General features: G+C 42.6%; 1 protein-coding gene across 10 annotated transcripts in view; it reads right to left on the bottom strand.

The window, feature by feature from the left end:
• ESYT2 (extended synaptotagmin 2) overlaps positions 1 to 20755 on the bottom strand; it is a 101378-nt gene that overhangs the window by 77482 nt on the left and 3141 nt on the right. For 3 of the 10 annotated variants that reach the window (XM_074036501.1, XM_074036500.1, XM_065542857.2), the window contains exon 1: positions 12831 to 13109. The exons of 5 other annotated variants lie outside the window; for them this stretch is intronic. The gene's annotated coding sequence lies outside the window, so the exon portion shown is untranslated. Of the gene's footprint in view, positions 1 to 11901; positions 11957 to 12830; positions 13110 to 20755 lie in introns of those variants that run through there. 2 more of the 10 variants (XM_074036502.1, XM_065542858.2) reach the window with 2 other exon arrangements.

Raw genomic sequence — 20755 nt, forward strand, 5'->3', positions numbered from 1 at the left:
CTCCTTGACTTTCTCACCACAAATCCAACGGTGTTGTCTACCACAGCTATGGCAAATTGTTGCTTTCTTATGACACCTAAACCCTTAACAGTTTAAAATAAGGACTCTTGCCACGACAGGGATGATGGCTGAGCCTCAGCTGTGACCACCATGGGCCCCAGGGGCACAAGGCTCTTCGGGGCTGAAGGTGGACAGTGGCAGCCGAGTCGGCGCTGATGCACACTTCGTAGGAGGCACTGGCTTACAGGGCTTCCTCACTATTTCTTCATTATACAAGTGACCATCATCTATTTTGGTAGATCAGAAAACAAAGTAAAAGAAAAGTTTAAAAACTAGGTTCATCCGAGCATACCTTTCGTAACAAAGCTGTCTAAATCACTTAAAATCCAAGTCTTAGTTTTAATTAATAAGAGAACGTACCCTGAATTTCATATGTTACATCTGACATATACTCTTCCTCTATCCATTTATTTTTTAAAGGGGTTAAGCCCCCTTTTAGTGCATGTGTGAAATTATAGGAGAATTTAAGCCAGGACTAATATTCAATGGCAGAGTTAAAATAGGGACGCCTCACAGCTTCTACTCAGGAGAACAACAGGGTATCCCTTCATGGAAACACTAATATCAACAGACTTATTTACACATAAACACATGGCCATGAAGAATATTTTTCAAAGATTTGAACCATGTTCTCACAAAATTCTAAAGTCCTTTAGACATTTTCCTGTCTCTGCTAAAAGAAAGAAAAGTCACATAATTATTTGATAATCGTGATTTAAGCTGAAGTCCTGGCATGAGTTACATGAACATAACAAATTAAAACGAGTCCAAGGGTAGGAAATCTGTCTTCTCATCTCCTTCACTAAAACACCTAAGACAATCTGGTTGTTTTTATTTTAAATTTAAATCAAATGAATATTAATTCAAATATACACGCTTATGTTTTAACTGGAATGGATTAAAAGATAGATGGGCAATTGTAGCACTGAATTAATTGCACATATTCTGTATACTATTTAAATGAATCCAGCTTTGTGTGACTATATATATAGTATATATAGTTTATTCTAATATATATGAGAAACTATATGAGATTGGAAAAACAGGGTTATTTGAAACCCTGTCTCTATTAAAAATACAAAAAAATTAGCCGGGTGTGGTGGTGGGCACCTGCAGTCCTAGCTACTCGGGAGGCTGAGGCAGGAGAATGGCGCGAACCCGAAAGGCAGAGTTTGCAGTGAGCCAAGATTGCGCCACTGCACTCCAGCCTGGGCGACAGAGTGAGACTTCGTCTCAAAACAAAACAACAAAAAAAGATTTACAGAAGTGACTGGAATACTAAAAATCTATCTACATGGATTAAGAAGTAAGATCGGATTTAAAATGGATCTGTGAATTTTACGTTTTCAAGAAATAAGTTTATATATCTCCTAGCAGCTTAACTTTATTCTCATGCAGATAGTAACTATCGCGACTTATGAGGAGGAGGTCGGAAATGTACCACCCTAAAACTTACTGTTTCCTTTTTAATTATTTGTTTGTACACAATGAAGAAACAGTAAATAATCAGACATGTGAAAACACTAGTACTTTTTTCCTGAATATGATCATTACCTTCACTGGATGTTTGATACCAAGGTTCCAGAACATCTTTCCCAATTATAGCCTGTGTGCCTCACTGCTGTTGGATGTTACACATTCCCCATAAAGGGTCAGACAGGAGATATCTGGGGCACTTGTGGGCTGTGAGGTCTCTGTCACAACCACTCAACCACAGTTGGCGTACGAACTAATGAGCATGGCTGTGTTCCAACAGAACTTTAATATGGTCACTGAAATTTGAATTTCATAACATTTTCACCTGCCACTTTCTTCCAGCCATTAAAAAATGTAAAAGCTGTTCACTGGCCACAAAAACAAACAGGAGGCCAGGCCATGAGCTGAGGCTTGCTGCCCACTGAGCAGGACGCGCACACCCGCAAAAGGATGGCGCCACAGGATGGGGCCGTCCAGCCTCTCTCCAGAGAGCAGACCCCACAGCTCCGGGCGCAGAAAAATGTCTGCCACACATTCCTTTTTTATTACAAATACCCCAAATCTTAAAACTGGGGTAAAGAGTTTGAAAACCGAACCCACTGACCTCCAATTTGTTACCTACTACAGAAATCCCCTACTTATTGGCAGTTCCACGTTCTGTGATTTCCATTACCTGTAGTCAACCAAGGTCAGAAAATATTAAATGGAAACTTCCAGAAACAGTCAGTTTTAAACTGCATGCTGTTCTGAGTAGGGTGATGAAATCTCACTCCGTCCCGCTCGAGACACGAGCCCCGCTCTGTCCGACACGCCCTGAGCATGCTCCCGCCCACTCACCTGTGCTGTCTGGATCGTCACCTCAGGTGCCGTGGGATCACCGTGCTCGTGTCAAGTCACCTTTACTTTACTCAATAATGGCCCAAAACACACCAATAGTGATGTTGGTCATTCGGATATGCCAAAGAGAAGCCATAAAGTGCTTCCTTTAAGTGAAAAGCTGAAAGTTCTCGACTTATTAAGCAAAGTATCATACCCTGAGGTTGCTAAGGTGTAAGAACACATCTTCCATCTGTGAAACTGAAGAAGGAAAATAATTTCATGCTAGTTTTGCTGTCACATGTCAAACCTTAAGATGGAAAAGGCATTAAATTTGTGGCTGGGACCTGGCACGGGGGTTCACACCTGTAATTGCAGCACTTTGCCTATAATCCCAGCACTTTGCCTGTAATCCCAGCACTTTGGGAGGCTGAGGCCAGCAGATCACTTGAGGTCAGGAGTTCAAGACCAGGCTGGCCAATATGCGAAATCCCACCTCTACTTAAAAAAAAAAAAACAAAAAACCTGGTGTGGTGGTGGGCGCCTGTAGTCCCAGCTACTTGGGAGGGGCTGAGCCACGAGAATTGCTTGAATCTGGGAGGTGGAGGTTGCAGTGAGCTGAGACTGCACCATTACACTCCAGCCTGCGTGACAGGGAAAGAGTCTATCTCAAAAACAAAACAAAACAAAAAACAAAACAAAACAAACAAAAAAATAAGCAAATAAGTTTGTGGGTAGAAGACAAAACAGTTGTTCTGATTGACAGCAACTGGGTTTGGCACTATCCTGTTTCACTGGGGGTCTTGGAAAATATCCCCCACAGATAAGAGGGGGCTACTGTAGTAAACTTTGGATCACATTAAACCAACTAAAAAATGGGCAAAAGTGGCTGGGCGTGGTGGCTCACACCTGTAATCCCAGCACTTTGGGAGGCCAAGGCGGGTGGATCACGACATCAAGAGATGGAGATCATCCTGGCCAACATGGTGAAACCCTGTCTCTACTAAAAATACAAAAAGCTGGGCGTGGTGGTGGGTGCCTGTAGTCCCAGCGACTCGGGAGGCTGAGGCAGGAGAATCACATGAACCCGGGAGGCGAAGGTTGCAGTGAGCCGAGATCACACCACTGCACTCCAGCCTGGCGACAGAGTGAGACTCTGTCTCAAAAAAAAAAGGGGGGTGGGGGGCGGTGGGCAAAAGTATTTGTATATAAACACTTCTCCAGAGAGGATATAAAAGTGGCCAATAAGCACATGAAAAGATGCTCAACATGATCAGTTAGAGAAATACAAATCAAAATCACAATGAGATATCACTTCATGTCCACTAGGATGGTTAAAATACAGACAATGTTAAATTAAGTTCAGCCTAAAGCTGTCTCCTTAACATACTGTAAGTTTCAGCCTGAAGGTTTCCTAACTGGATGTGTGAAGAGACTGGAGCCTACTCTTAGGCCAACCATCAGGTTTTGGCCAATCACAGGCAGCCAGCTGTTCAAACCACGTCCAAATAAGGCAAATGCAGAACTGCAACCTGGCTGGCTGTTTCTGTAGCTCACTTTCTTTTTTCTGCTCATAAACGTTCTTCCACTACATGGATGCACTGGAGCCTCTTTGAACCTATTCTGGTTCAGGGACTGCCCAATTCGTGAATCATTCTTTGTTCAATTAAACTATGCTAAACTTAATTTGAGATTTTCCTTTTAACCACAAGTTTTGGTGAAGACATTGGGAAATTGGAACTCTATTTGATGCCAGTGGTAACGTAAAATGATGTAGGCCCTTTGAAAATCAATTTAGCAGATCCTCAAAATATGTAAACATAGAGGTACCATATGACCCATTCTACCCACAGGTATATACGCAACAGAAAGGAAAACACACATCCACACAAACACCTGTACATGAAAGCTCACAGCAGCATGATTTATATTCGACTAAAAGTCGAAAAAGCTCAAAGGATCATTACTCGGTAAATGGCTAAACAAAATGTAGCCTTTTCATACAACAGAATTATTTGTCAATACAAGGAAAGGAAACACTAATATGTGTCACACTGTCTAGTAAGTGAAAGAAGCAGGCTGGGCATGGTGTGTCTCACATCTGTGATCCCAGCACTGTGCAAAGCTGAGAGGCAGGAGGATCACTTGAGCCCAGAAGTTCAAGACCAGCCCAACACAGTGAGGCTCCATCTCTACAAAACATCTAAAAATTAGCTGGGCATGGTGGCGCATGCCTGTGGTCCCAGCTGCTCAGGAGGCTGAGATGGGAGGATCACTTGAGCCTGGGAGGTAGAGGCTGCAACGATCACGTCACTGCACTCCAGCCTGGGTGACACAGCGAGACCCTGTCTTGAGGGAAAAAAAAAAAAAAAAGCTCATCGCAAAGACTACGATGATGTTGTAATATTTCATTTACACGGGATGTCCAGAACGTGTCCTCCTATAGAGACGAAGTGAATTAGTGGGTGGCTAGGGTGGGCATGACAGGGAGAGCAGTGGAGCGGTCTGAGGATTGAGGGCTGATGGGTATAGGGTTTCTTTATGGAAGACAAAAGGTTCTAAGAAGAGATTTCGGTGATGGTTGCACAATCCTGAGAATATACTGTAAAACAGTTAATTGTATAGTTTAAAAGGCTGGATTGTATGGTATGTGAATTATAGCTCAATACAGCTGTTAAAAAAAATAAAAGGTGTAAGGCACAGTGGCTCAAGCCTATAATCCCAGCACTCTGGGACGCCAAGGTGGGAGGATCACTTGAGCCCAGGAGGTCAAGACTGCAGTAAGCCATGATTGCACCACTGCACTCCAGCGTGGCAACAGAATGAGACTGTGTCTCTCAAAAAATGAAAATTTAAAAAATTAAAATTAAGAACAAAAAATAAGTATCTCAATCTATAAAACACATACTGCTTTTACCATGGCCCATTTATTTTAATCAGACACTTCCCCAAATAATAACAGAACCAAATAAGTAAAGCCAGAGGACCCAAAGTAAATCAGTGGCCTAAGTCAGAGCTCCTTGTTCGTGGCTTAACCAACCAACAAAGGTACTCCAGTGAGCTATTTGGTCCTTAAAGAGCCCATGGCTCAGCTCAGTGATAAATGAGGGGCAAAGTCATTCCACTGTGGGTCCCAAATTATCTGCCAAATTAGTTAAACACTGAGAAATACATCAGAATGGAAATATTTGTTGAGACCATAAAGATGAACTATGCACGTTCACAGGGACACACAGGCGCCTGAACACAAGCTCCCGCACACCTGCACAGGAACACACAGGCGCCTGAACACACGCTCCCGCACACCTGCACAGGAACACACAGGCGCCTGAACACAAGCTCCCGCACACCTGCACAGGAACACACAGGCGCCTGAACACAAGCTCCCGCACACGTGCACAGGAACACACAGGCATGAACACAAGCTCCCGCACACCTGCACAGGGACATACAGGCGCCTGAACACAAGCTCCCGCACACCTGCACAGGGACCACAGGCGCATGAACACACGCTCCCGCATACGTTCACAGGAACACACAGGCGCCTAAACACAAGCTCCCGCACACGTGCACAGGCCGCCCAGCTCACACGCACACCTGGAAACGCTGCAGGATTCAGGGGAGGCAGAGACCACAGAGCGGGGAGTCAACTTTCTATGGCTGTTCTCCTTCTAGGTTGTGCTACAAGAGGGTGAGATCCAGAGAAATGTGGTTGGGATTCAAAGAAGCCAACAGGGTTTATGGACGTCTCAGGAGATTGGCGGGACAAGAATTGGAGTCTGGGTCAGCTAAACAACCAGAACCTGAGGGGCCAAGATCCCTGAGAGAGGGAAGTAGGAAGAAGGGTACAGTCTCTTTCAAGAGGAATTCGCTGAATTCCTAAGCTACCCAGGGCAAGAAGCTGGCCTCGAAGGAGCAAAATAGAGCTTTTGGCAAGCATGCTGTACTGAGAAAGCACAAACTGGACTTTGGGACAGACCAGGGGGCACTTAGGAAGCACTGCAGACTCCTAGTCACAACATCTGGAGGGCTGGGCCTCAGAGCACGAGGATCAGAGGCAGCCAGAGCTTCCCCTGCCACACAGCCACAGGCCCGCTCAGAACCACTCGGGAGAGGCCAGCCTGCACCCGCCCTGCCTTCCAGAGGATGGGGGAGCCTCTCTGGAGAAGTACACGCTTCAGAGCAGGGATGGGCTTGGGCTGGCTCCTGCTCACAGCCACGTCGCTGAGACTGCTAACTTCTGACGTGTGAATATTCCCACCATGGCCAATTTCAAGCTACTGAACGACTTAACTGAATGTGGAGGTGGAAGAAATGTACGACATCATGTCAAGGTGGTACCAGTCAGTCATCAGGCAGATGTAAGTCAGAGCCACGGTGACTTCCACTTTACATCCACTAGGACAGCAACAACAATAAAAACAGAGAAACACAAGTGAGGGCAAGGATGTGGAGGAATTCAACCTTCGTGCATTGCTGGGGAGAATGTAAAGTGGTACAGGCATTGTGAAAACAGGTTGGCATTCCTCAAAATGTTAAACACAGACCCAACAATTCTATTCCTAGGTATATACTCAAAAGAATTGAAAATGGGTATTCAAACAAAAATGTGTACATGAATCGTCACAGCAGCACCATTCACAACAGCCAAAGGGTGGAAACAACTCGAATGGCCATCGTGGATGAATGGATAATCAAACTGTGGTTCAGCCATGTACCGGAATATTCAGCCTTAAAGAGATGATACACTGGTATATGCCACAATGCAAATGAACCTCAAAACTATGCTTACTGAAAGAGGCCACACATAAAAGATCACACACATATTACATGCCTCTGTTTACAGGAAATATCCAGGACAGGTAAACCCACAGAGACAAAGCAGATGTGGCTGCCATGGGTTGGGTGAGGGGAAACAGGGTGTGACTGCAAATGGGCACAAAACAGGGTTCCTTTTGGGGCAGAGAAAATGTTTTGGAACCTGAGACAGGTGATGATTACACTACAGGTAAAGGTACTAAACGGCACTGAATTGTGTCCTTTAAAATGGTTTTATGTTATTTGAATGTATTGCAATAAAAATGAAAGAAATGAGCTATCAAGAAATGAAAAGACACAGAAGAACCTAAAATGCATATTTCTAGGTGAAATAAACCAATCTGAAAAGGCCAATACTCTATAATTCCAATATATGACATTCTAGAAAGGGCAAAACTGTGTAGAAAGATCAGTAAGCACAGGCAGACGGAGAGGAAGAGTGGAAGCACAGAAGATTTTTAGGGCAGCGAAACTATTTTGTACGACACTGTAATAGCTGATACATGACATTATCCATTTGTCAAGATCCACAGAATGTACAACACAGAGAATGAGCCGTACTGTAAACTGTGGGCTTCGGTTAGTATTAAATATATCAACGCGGGCTCATTAGTTGTGACAGACATAGCAAAGGAAACTGTAAGAAGCGATGTGGGGGCTCTGCATTATCTGCTCAATTTTTCTGGAAATCCAGAATTGTTTGAAAAAATGAAGTCTATTAATGTAAGAAAGTGAAAGGGAAATAAATACCTTTCCAGACAAAAATTGAGAAAATCCGTTGCTAGCAGACTTGCAGTAAAATAAATACTAAAGTTCTTCAGGCAGGAGGAAAATCATGCCAGACAAAACGTGTAACAGTAAGAAGGAAACAAAGACCAAGGGAGAGCACCTCTGTTCCTCGTCCCGATTACTCTCACAGATCAAACCTGTTTTAAAAATATACGTTCCGGCCGGGCGCGGTGGCTCAAGCCTGTAATCCCAGCACTTTGGAAAGCCGAGACAGGCGGATCACGAGGTCAGGAGATCGAGACCATCCTGGCTAACACGATGAAACCCCGTCTCTACTAAAAAATACAAAAAACTAGCCGGGCGCGGTGGCGGGCGCCTGTAGTCCCAGCTACTCGGGAGGCTGAGCTTGCAGTGAGCTGAGATCCGGCCACTGCACTCCAGCCTGGGCGACAGAGCAAGACTCTGTCTCAAAAAAAAAAAAAAAAAAAAAAAAAAAAAATACGTTCCTCGTCCCAATTACTCTCACAGATCAAAACTGTTTTAAAAATATACGTTCCTCGTCCCGATTACTCTCACAGATCAAAACTGTTTTAAAAATATACGTTCCTCGTCCCGATTACTCTCACAGATCAAAACTGTTTTAAAAATATACGTTCCTCGTCCCGATTACTCTCACAGATCAAAACTGTTTTAAAAATATATGTTCCTCGTCCCGATTACTCTCACAGATCTAAAACATTTAAAAACATACATTACTTGTCCCGATTACTCTCATATATGTAAAACATTTAAAAATATACCCCGGTCTGGCTGTCACCTCCTAACGTACTTAAGAATGCTAATGGTACATAAACTTAAAACCCAGAGAAGCTCCCACCAGCTAACAAGGTAGTGGGTCATACACTTGCGTTGGTTTTGCTCTTCTGGGAACAGTAACCCGCCACCACCCTGGCATCTCTGGTGCCTTCCGCAAGCACAGGTTTTATGAGCTGGGCCCAGCTCTCAGGGCACTGAGTATGGCCAGGAGGGGACACCTGACTTCTACTGGGGTGACCGCAGAGTCTCTCAGACCTTAGCCCCTCCTCTGAAAAGCAGAAATGACATATACTTCTCTTGGGGTTGTAAAAATGACTAGATTAGATGGGGCCAAAATCCCCAGTGCCTCCTCTACTGCCATCAAGAGAGAGGAGAGAGCATAGAACGCACCGTAGTGCAGACCTCACAGGTCAAGGGCTGCCTGTGCTCACCTCTGACATTAGCAGAACTTGTTTCCTTAACTTTAAAACAAAAGTGGCAGGTGAGCTGTGAGGTTTCAATGACTTCCATGTCAAGAGTTAGAAGACAGCCTGCAATGAGCGCTAGGCACAGTCACCGTTTGTTTTCTCATGTGATTTCTGTTACACTCCTCCAAGTGCAGAGAGATAGCCCTTGTGAAGCTATCCACACAGTCTTCCTCCTCTCGCTGGCCTGTCACCTGTCTCTCCAGTGAGGCGCTGGCTGCTGTTGGGCTGAGTCCTCTTGGAACTTCCTTGGGTTTCTTATACCAACGTTAAAGACTGAAGTAATCTCCCACCCCAGCCCCAGCCTCAAACTACTGTTCCTATTGTTCCAGCATCATTTCTGCACCCTGGGGTTGTTGTTTACATTCCCAGCTCACTCATCTATCCACCTTCCTCCCCAAAGCTATTCCCCTGACATTCAGGTGCTCCCTCCCCCTCATGCTTAGATCTGTGTCCCCAGTCCCTCTGGATATCCCTGCCAAATGTATCTTGCAGGGATTAAAACTGGACACATCCCTCTAGTGGATATCCGGATGCTGCCCTGTGTCTAGGGATCAAGCCCAACTCTTCCAGTTGTGTAACCTACAGTGCTGCTTTCTATGGTCATCTCACTTCCCACAGTTCCTAACCCTTCTTCCCACTGCACAGCTCCTCCTCATTCCACCTCTGAAAGAACACACCCTACCTCAGACACCAGGGCTACAGCCAAAAATGGAAAAAGACCTCAGTATTGAATCCAAGATGTGATCAATTATAAGCTGCACTATGTGCCACTAAGAGCACCGTCCATTAACAATAACACACCCTTGTAAAACAAAACTGATTTCTGAGATGTTAAGGCACAGGGAAAGTGCTGGAACTGAGCCTTCCTGGCTCCTGAAGACTCCAAGATACAGGGTAGTGTGGGAAGCTGAGTAACAGCCCTCGAAAGGTGGCCACGTCCTAATCTCTGGAGTTTGTGAGTGTCGCTTTATATGGCAAAAAGAACGTTGCAGATGTGATGAAATGAAGGATCTTCTGGGGCGGAGGATTATCCATAGATAATCCATAGATAATCCATAGATCCCTAAATGCCATCTCTAGGATCCTTAAAAACGGAGGAAGTCCAGCCTGGGCAACACAGTGAGACTCTGTCTCTACAAAAAATTTTAAAAATTAGTGAATTCGCTTGGTGTGGTGGTACAGGCCTGTAGTCCCAGATACTCGAGAGGCTGAAGTGGAAGGGCTACTTGAGTCCAGGAGGTCGAGACTGCAGTGAGCTATGATCACACAACTGCACTCCAGCCTGGGTGCAAAGAGCTCACTGCAGGCTCAACCCTTGTCTAAGGAAAAGAAAGAAAAGAGGGAGGAACAGAGATTTGACAAAACAGAAAGCAGAATGGCCCCATGAGGACGGAAGCAGCTGCTGGCTCTGAAGGAAGAAGAGCCTGTAGCCATGGACATGGAATGCGGCTGCGAAGCGAGAAAAGCAGGAAAAGCTTCTCCCCAGGAGCCTCCAGCATGCACACCCTGCCCACCCCTTACTTTTAGCCCAGAGGAACTGATTTCGGACTGCTGGCCTCCAGAATCGTTAAAAGGTAAGTGTGTTGTTTGAAGCCACCAAGTCGATGGCACTTTGCCACGGGCCCTAATGCATCAGCCATGTCGTCCTTTCCCGACTGCTCCAGCAATGACACTGACATCCACGGAGCATTTCTTCTGAAACTTTGCTTCACACACGGCACCATTCGTGAATAAGTAAAATCAATTCTTTCTACTAGTTACTGGATAAATTCCAAGATCTTTATATGTGTGGAAAAAATAAGTAGGAAGAGCATTGTTACTTCGTATTGGATTATATTTGGGGTTTTGGTTTCAAAATTCCAGCACGCAGACATTAATGTAGACGGTGTTAACAAATTTTAGATACGCACTTACTAGCCATTTAAAGATTTGTAGCACAAATGAAATAAATTAATGATCTCAGTAGGCAATTCACTTCTAATTGTGTATGAATATCAACACCAGCTTTATGTAACATTTTACAAATTGGGTACAAAGTATAAACCAAAAACAAAATTCTAAGCTCCCAACTATCTGAATAGCTAGCTCCTCCTCTCTGCCAGGAGCTTTCCAAAGTTAACCTGCAAAACTACTTCAGACCATGATGGGGGGGCGGGGCGTCGGACACACCTCATTACCACCGACACAGACCTTAAGACTGACAGACTCTTTAAGTCTGACAGGAAACATTTACCATCTATTCTCTCTGAAGCCTGCTACCTGGAGGCTTCATCTGTACAATAAAACCTTGGTCTCCACAAGGTAATCCAGACATTCCTTTCTATTGATTCCAGGTCTCTAGATAGTAACTTAACCAACTGCCAATCACAAAAAACTCTGAGTCCAGCTATGATCTGGAGCGCTCCCCACACTAACCCGCTTCCAGCTGTCCCACCTTTCTGAACCAACGTACCCCCTTCCAGCTGTCCCACCTTTCTGAACCAACGTACTCCCTTCTAGCTGTCCCACCTTTCTGAACCAACATACCCGCTTCCAGCTGTCCCACCTTTCTGAACCAACGTACCCCCTTCCAGCTGTCCCACCTTTCTGAACCAACATACCCGCTTCCAGCTGTACCATCTTTCTGAACCAATGTACCCCCTTCCAGCTGTCCCACCTTTCTGAACCAATGTGCAGCTTGCATGCATTGACTGATGTCTTATGGATCCCTAAAACTTACAGGTCAACCGCCTTGGGCACAAGTCTTGAGACTACGTCACCAGCATCCTTTAGCCTTGGCAAATAAAATACTAAATTAATTGAGACTTGTCTCAAATACTTTTGGTTTACAGACAAAACTAAATGCTTTAACAAATATGTAACAAAGTCTCATAAGAAAATGGAAGGTGAAAGTATCATTCAGATTAATAATTTTAGCAATTTGATACTGGTTCTCGAAACGTGAGCAGCATAACCAAAAACTAGCATATAATATGTATTCCAGTATAATATTTATGGCATGAAGCAAGTTAAATAATGTTCTCCTCCCACATCACTGGATTTATTTTCTACAGAGCCACCTTACTCTGGGAAACTTAAAACGTGTCAATCCCTCAGACATAAACAGAAGGAAACAACTCCACATAGAATACACATTAAAATTAAACTATTACAACTGACCCCAAAATAGGATGTGCACTTTCAAATTCCCACTTTTTAGTCACTAACCAGCACTTATTCACACAAGGAAGTTAATGAATATTTGAATAATTAAATGTTGTATGCACAAAATGTAAAATTAACTATCATTATCTACGGCATCAGGGTGACTCCTGGAAGTGGAGTCAAGAAAGATCAGACTTGTCCTTGGAACAATATTTGTTTTAAGTAAGAAGATACACAGCAAATCAAGACAAGGAAGAGGAGTGACAACGTAGGCTCCTTGGATATTATTTTAGGGATATACAGAGAGGAAGAGAGAGAAAGTGAAATTTTAAGGCATACACACTTGCAAGTGTTAATAATAACAAAGCATTATGGTAGATAAATTCTTAGCAACAGTGTAAACAAACCACAGTGGAACAGAAACAAAGAAAAACCCCGGGGCTCATCTGTTCCATTTCAGCAGCAGTGGGGGAGGGAGGTGGCAAAGGCCACACCAGGACTTGCCTGCAAGCGGAGCACTGGTCACAGCTGTGCATCTCCGGGCCTGTGACTCAGATGACTGACCCGAGGACATGCCTCGCTGCCCACCCATGTCCAGTGTGCTCACTGGCCTCTCCCCATTCCAACCTCACAACCGCAGCACAGAGTCAGGCTCAACCCCCATGAAACCGAAGAGGAAACAAGGTTCTAAGAGTTGTGCCTGACTCACCCAAGGGCAGGGAGTTAGGAAGGGGTGGGTCCCAGGGCGCAACCCACACCCACCAGAGCCAGAGCCTGAGCCGTGGGCTCTGCGAGATGGTGGGAGTCTTAAAGCTAACCAGAGGCCAGTGGCCACACCTCAGCACACCCTACAGGGATGAAGGGCAGCCCACTCACACGGGCACTGGCCACATGATAGGTCACGTCCAGGCAAGGACACAACAATTCAGCAAGTCATCACGGGAACCTCAAAGTAGCCATCACTCAATTGTGCTACACGAAACCACTGCAGTTAAAAATACTTGTAACTGTTAGCAAACTTTAATATACCAACACAGCACAGGGGAAGAAAAGCAATCCGAAGTTGTGACTCATTATGGAGGGAATGCTTTCTTCCAAAGGTTATTCAGATAAAAAGAGACAGGGATAAATCTTCTGTCTTTTAACATCATACCATGCAAAAACAAACACTGCCTTCCATGGCCAGACTTTTGCTTATACAATTATCACGTCAGTCTAATGAGTTCAAAAATAATTCATATATCCTAGACACAGATCTAATAAATAACTCAAGTAAATACGTTTTCATAACTTAAAAAGAGCAGGAAATTAAATATCTCAAATGCTATTTTTATCTCTTCTCATTATATCATATCTCACAATCTAGTTTTTCAAATGTCTATCAGACATCATTTAAATAAAGTCTGGTAGTTCCACAAGACAGATGATATTGCAATAGTCAAAGTCATATTTCTGAAGAATAACATAATATCCATAATATAGCATTTAAGAAAGAAGGATACTGTACACACACACATATATCCAAACATATCATTAAAAGATTAACAAAATCCACAAAATGTTGCTAACGTTATCACCAGTTAGTAGAATTGTAGGTAATTTTTTTCTTTATTCTTCTCCAAAGCTGCTTCTTCAGTGAGCATACTTTCTTCTTTAAATCAGAAAAAATATGTTTTTGAAACCTGTCCAGCCATAAGAAATGAAGAAAAATACAACTGCATGTTCATTAAATATAGAAAGATAAAGGGGGACTTCACTGTGTAACTGAATAAATTAAAAAAAAGAATCAAACTCAGTTTCAATGACAATTTTACAAGTAATAAAGAAAGCACAATGAAAACCATCATACTAGTATTTCCACATCTGCTGTTGGTGTGGTTATCACTAATGCCAGTATGCAATCACCAGGCACAAAACTAAAGCTGTTATCCGAAAGGACACTGCTGCTGCCATACACAAGTGGATACACGAGTGCACGTGGGATGCACTTCTAACTTCGTATTGATACTTTCATCTAGTCACGGCTGCAATCCATTAAACCCTATTCAATTTATACTTTTCTACCAACTACCATTATGGATGGTTTGGTATTATGAATGATCTTTTTCATATATTTTTTCCTGGATTTTAAAAAAATGAACATGTATTACTTTTACTAGAAGAATGAGGGAGAGTCTAGAGAGATATAAGGCAATGGATAAAACATTTCAATTATAAGGAATAAGTTCAAGACATCTATTGTACAACACTAACTATAGTTAGCAACAATGTAATATATTCTTGAAAAAATCACTAAGAATAGATTTTCTAGTGTTCCACCACAAAAACATGGTAAGCCCATGACATAATGCATTTGTTAATTAGCTCGATTTAGCACATTCTACAATGCATACATGTTTCAAAACATGTTGAACCCAATAAAAATAATACTTTTATCAGTTAAAAAATAACAATAGCCAGGTGCAGTGACTCACGCCTGTATTCCCTCCCATGTCTTCGGGAAGTAGACCGGGAGGATCGCTTGAGCCCAGGAGTTCAAGACCAGCCTGGGTAACATGGGGAGACCCCCTGCCTACAAAAAATTTTAAAAATTAGCGAGATTAGTGGCACATGCCTGTAGTCCAAGCTACTGGGAGGCTGAGGTGGGAGGGGTGACTGAGCCAATAGGTTGAGGCTGCAGTGAGCCATGACTGTGCCACTGCACTCCAGTCTGGGCAACAGAGCAAGACCTTGTGTCAAAAATAAATAAATAAAAAGAATTGAAAAAAACCTACCAATTCATACTATGACTAATGCTAGGATTAAACAGATTTGTTGTGTTATTGCAAGCTAGTAAATTTCTGAGTTTAAGGCCTTGTCTCACACATATTTTGTGTCACTAGCACCTAGCACAGTACCTAGAACATAGCAAATGCCTAATAAATGTCCATAAATTCATCAAGACTCATTTTTAATCCTTACATATAAATTGGATTAGTTTCTTAAAATATGATCCAGGAAAAAATTCACAAAAATAAATAGTTTGCTTTAATAAACATTACAGAACTTTAAAAACAGTTAAGAAAAATAAATGAAGAAAAAAATCAGTGACAGGGAGAAAGACTCTGGAAAAACCTCTGTAAATAAAAGATGCTTTATGGAAAAATGATCCCATGCAAAAGACAACTACCAGCATATTCACCATCTGTGTAAGAACTATGCCCCACCCAATTCCAAAACAACAGAAGGTGACTCAGTGTTCAAGACACAATAAGATCATTGAGAGTAAAAGAAGATCGTCTGTTTGAAGAAAAGTGCGACAGGTACTCCCAGCTATTACAGCAGTACAGGGCCCAACAATCCAGCAATCATTTTGGCTGTGAGTTTTCTGGTAGCTACAGCAAGAATTGAAGTATACTGCATTGCACAGTAGCTTTCCTTTTCTGATTTCACAAGCTTAGATCTGAACACATCACTACTTTCACCCCGTCATGTCCAAACTCTGTCTGAAAAGTACGACAGTAATCACGCCCACATCCCTGCACCCTGTAAATCAGAACTGCTCTGAAGGCCTGGGCCAGCCATCCAGAAGGAGCACTTGTACTCCTCACCCGTGGGGACCTGGGCAGGGGTCTAGTGGGACCACTTCCATTCCTCACTGCTGGGACCAGAGTAAGTCCCAAGCTGAGCGCAGCCTTCTACCAGGTGGAGGAGTTACAACCCTATCAGAACTTCCATGGAGCTCCCTCCAGATGAGACAGCCCAGAAATCTGCCTTTGCAACTGTCCTCCACACGCTCGTACCGTTGCCACTGAACAGAAGGCCCCATACCCTTCAGTAAGAATAGAATGTCTTCCCTAACATGTCCGTAAGTTTATAACACACCCCCTTACTTACCATCAAGCCCTCCCTGCCCCTTTCTTCTGAACCACCGTGACAGGGCGCCATCACCACAGCCGCCTCCCAGGTGCTTGTTCTAACTACTCTGAGAAGAGTCTAAATATGAAGACAGGATGACTTCTTACACTTTTGTTGGCACAACACTCTGCATACAGTGGGTCCTTACATCTCTAAATGAAGACATAAAATTCCTCCGAGACGAAAACTAAAAAAGATAATGACTTACCAAACCACAACAAAATGCAAAAGACCACAAAAGACCACAATGTATTATATAATACATGATAAAATTATGTTCTGATAGAATATACCTAGTATAAAACGAACCAATCCATAAGCTAAACTACTCAAACATAGGTGGTGACTATATACTGATACCTTGAATCACAGTTACGAGTTTGGCATAACTCACAGAAACAAAGATTTAAGGTTTTCATATTTTTGAAACATGATTTCTATTGTTATGCAATTAAAATTAATATTTGTTTAAGCCAATATAGTACAGTATCAGTGTTTAAAGGACTATTATAGGCCAGATGTGGTGGCTCACACCTGTAATCAGAGCACTTCGGAAGTGCTGAGATGGGAGGATCACTTGAGTCCAGGAGTTTGAAACCAGCCTGGACAACATAGCAAGACCTTGGCTCTACTACAAGGATAAAAAATGTTCAAATAAGTTTATAAAATTAAAAAATAAATAAAAATAAAGTAATATTAGAACTGGGTACAATGGTTCACACCTGTAGTCCCAACTACTCAGGAGGCTGAGGCAGGAGGATCCCTCAAGCCTAGGAGTTCGAGGCCAGCCTGGGTAACACAGTGAGACCCCAGCTCAAAAAGTAAATAAAGTAGTATTAGGTTTAAGTTAAAAACATTTACCTAGTTAAAAACATTTAGTGTACTCCAGCCTGGGCAACAGAGCGAGACTCCATCTCAAAAAAATAAAATAAAAATAGACACTGGATTTTTTTTTTTTTTTTTTTTTTTAGAGATGGAGCGTCTCTCTGTCGCCCAGGCTGGAGTGTAGTGGTGCGATCTCAGCTCACTGCAAGCTCCGCTTCCCAGGTTCAAGCAATTCTCCTGCCTCAGCCTCCCGAGTAGCTGGGACCACAGGCACACGCCACCACGCCCGGCTAATTTTTTGTATTTTTAGTAGAGACGGAGTTTCACCGTGTTAGCCAGGATGGTCTCCATCTCCTGACCTCGTGATCCACTGGCCTCGGCCTCCCAAAGTGCTGAGATTACAGGTGTGAGCCACCGCGCCCAACCCCTGATGTCTATATTTTTTAACAGTGCTATTGAGATATAATTAACATACTAGTCAATTCACTCATTTAAAGTATACAATTTGATGGTTTTTAGTATATTCACCACGCCTACTTCAAGGTTAAAGGCTGTGACCAATGAGGAAATCATGAAAGCCCACAAGAAAGATCACAGGTTCACCAGGTCTAACAATAACACTGTTCCACAGCTGATCTTCACAGGATGGAAATTTACATTTATGAATACATACTTATAAAATATATTATAAGTGTATATATTCATATAAAGTATTTATATTTCAGTCCTAGCTCCATATCCTCCCATCCTTAAATGTAGAATAATACTAATCTTAATAGAAGTTTTACTAAATCCACAACATACAGGCTGATGGATGCATATATCCTAAATTTAAATCTATTTTTTAGCTTAAACTAAAAGCCAGATATTTACTGCTTTAATTTTAGCCATCTTGGGGGATTAATGTTCTAACTGAATGAGGCTCTCAGACCACAGAACTGAAGCAACACAACGGTCACATCCTTTCCCTTCTGTGCCGCAGCCGCAGTGTGGGTGTAAACAAGAAACCCCAGGCAGCACCCTCATCCTATCTGCAGCTACGACGAGGACTCCAACACTTCTTCAACCACATGATCGCTTGGATTCAGGTACTAAAGTAGCACTTGTTTAAAATAGCGAAATTGTGGCTCCTGAATTAGCTATGCCAACTATTTTCAGTTACAAGTCTTCACAACATTTTATTAAAGTATTAAGTGAAGATTAACACGAAGAATAAAAAAAAAAAATTTGCCCTTTCTTTACATGAGACCACAGTGCATTATTTTCTTTTGTTCATTTGGTTCTCAGACTACACATACCATATTTTGGCTAGAGTTAAATTTTCCTGAACTTCCCAGAAGGGCAATGGGAAGAAAGCTCTCCCCAGAGAAAGCTTGTATACGAAAGTACAGAACAACATAACCAAGGAAGCTAATATGCTTTAATTCTCAATAATCCAAGTATGAGGTGATAAAAGACCGACTGTCAGAACAGTTGAGTCGTATTATCCATGACAGTATTATCCATGGCAGCCACAGAATCAGCATTTAGTGGCAATAATAAAAGCACGATAGAGTCAGACTTTATCCTATGAAGATCTAGTATTTTCAAATAAATAAAAATAGCAATGAAAAATTGCCCTTATTCATCTCTATAAAAACTCTTCAAGAATCTTCTTCACAGTCCTGAGCATGGTGGCATGCACCTGTAATCCCAGCTACTTGGGAGGCTCACGTAGGTGGTTTGCTTGAGTCTAAGAGTTCAAGACCAGCCTGGGTAACACAGCAAGAACTTCCTCTCTTTAAAAAATAAAAAAGGCTGGGCGCGGTGGTTCACACCTGTAATCTCAGCACTTTGGGAGGCCGAGGCTGGTGGATCACCTGAGGTCAAGAGTTTGAGGCCAGCCTGACCAACATGGTGAAACCCTGTCTTTACTAAAAACACAAAAATAAGCCAGACGTGGTGATGGGCACCTGTACTCCCAGCTACTTGGGAGGCTGAGGCAGGAGAGGTTGTGGTGAGCCGAGACCATGCCACTGCCCTCCATCCTGGGCAACAGATTGAGACTCCATCTCAAAAATAAATAAATAAATAAATAAACAAACAAATAAATAAATAAATAAATCTTCTCTTCACCCAGAGTAGTCTAATTGTCCAGGGCCCATTAACACTGGGTAGACATTTAAACAACAAAAAGCCCCGTCCTCAATTCATCCAGCCTGCCAAGTCTTTCCCCTAAACAGTTGGAACATAACTGTTTATGGGAAAATAAGTGAAGAAAAATAACACTTTATTTTAAAGCTGTAGGACCAAACTTACAGAATTATCACAGTTAAGTGAAAGCCATTTTTCATATCCTAATAGCCTAAATCAGGAAGAGTATATATTTTTTCTCAAAGTATTAACACTCTTTATCTCGTTTCCATATCCAGCTTCAGTTTTTACTCAGTAAGAAGAAAAGCTGCCAGTGAATATATACAAAAGTGAAGTGAGGAAATCAGTATCTCATTAATTCATGTTTTCCTATGTTTCCACTCTGCTATGAATTAATGGTTGTCAACGACATACTATGAAAACGAGTACAGTCTTTGGGATATACAAATATATCTTGTTCAAGGCAAAATATCAGCCCAAAGTTCAGAAACCCCAAGAATCAATGTATGTATGATAAAAATCAAAGTATTAGTAATATTGGCCAGGCATGGTGGCTCACACCCGTAATGCCAGCACTTCAGGAAGTCTAAGTGGGAGGATCCCTTGAGGCCAAAAGTTTGAGAACAGCCTGGACAACATGGTAAGAACTCATTTCTAGAAAAATAAAAACAAAAACAAACCCAAAGTGCAAGTAATATTGAAATCTTAACTTTTCTTATTCATAGTTTCTTCTATTATTGATGTGCTTTGACCTCCCCCCTCAAAACCCCTGTCACACAGCAGAATTTCAGGCACATTTCGAGACCATGCAACCTGCTGGTTTTATGATGAAAACAAAGTATATTATATTTTTAATAAATATCATAAAATAGATACATAAGTATACTTTAAAAGATATTTTTAAAATCTCTCTAAAACTGTGAACACAATCACTGTCAAGTTTCATGTGAATCCTTCAAGAAATGTCTTAAGCAACCTAGGCACATTGAAGTCTGTATGTGTGGGATTATGAGCTCAGGCACAAATTTGGAATCACAAGTAAAACATTCTGGAGAAAATATAAATTCTTCATGAGGTGAACACCATGGTTCATCAGTTTAAGTCACACAGATTAAAAACTCAAAAAGAATCTTTGGCTAAATTACATTTGTATTCTGTTTTTTTCTTTTCTTTTTTTTTTTGAGACGTTGTCTCGCTGTCACCCAGGCTGGAGTGCAGTGGCCGGATCTCAGCTCACTGCAAGCTCCGCCTCCCAGGTTCACGCCATTCTCCTGCCTCAGCCTCCTGAGTAGCTGGGACTACAGGCGCCCGCCACCTCGCCCGGTTAGTTTTTTGTATTTTTTTTTTTTTTTGAGACGGAGTCTCACTCTGTCCCCCTTGCTGGAGTGCAGTGGCCGGATCTCAGCTCACTGCAAGCTCCGCCTCCCGGGTTCAGGCCATTCTCCTGCCTCAGCCTCCCGAGTAGCTGGGACTACAGGCGCCCGCCACCTTGCCCGGCTAGTTTTTTTGTATTTTTTAGTAAAGACGGGGTTTCACTGTGTTAGCCAGGATGGTCTCGATCTCCTGACCTCGTG

This window comes from Macaca fascicularis, chromosome 3, assembly GCF_037993035.2.
Source record: "Macaca fascicularis isolate 582-1 chromosome 3, T2T-MFA8v1.1".
NCBI classification, from domain to species: domain Eukaryota; kingdom Metazoa; phylum Chordata; class Mammalia; order Primates; family Cercopithecidae; genus Macaca; species Macaca fascicularis.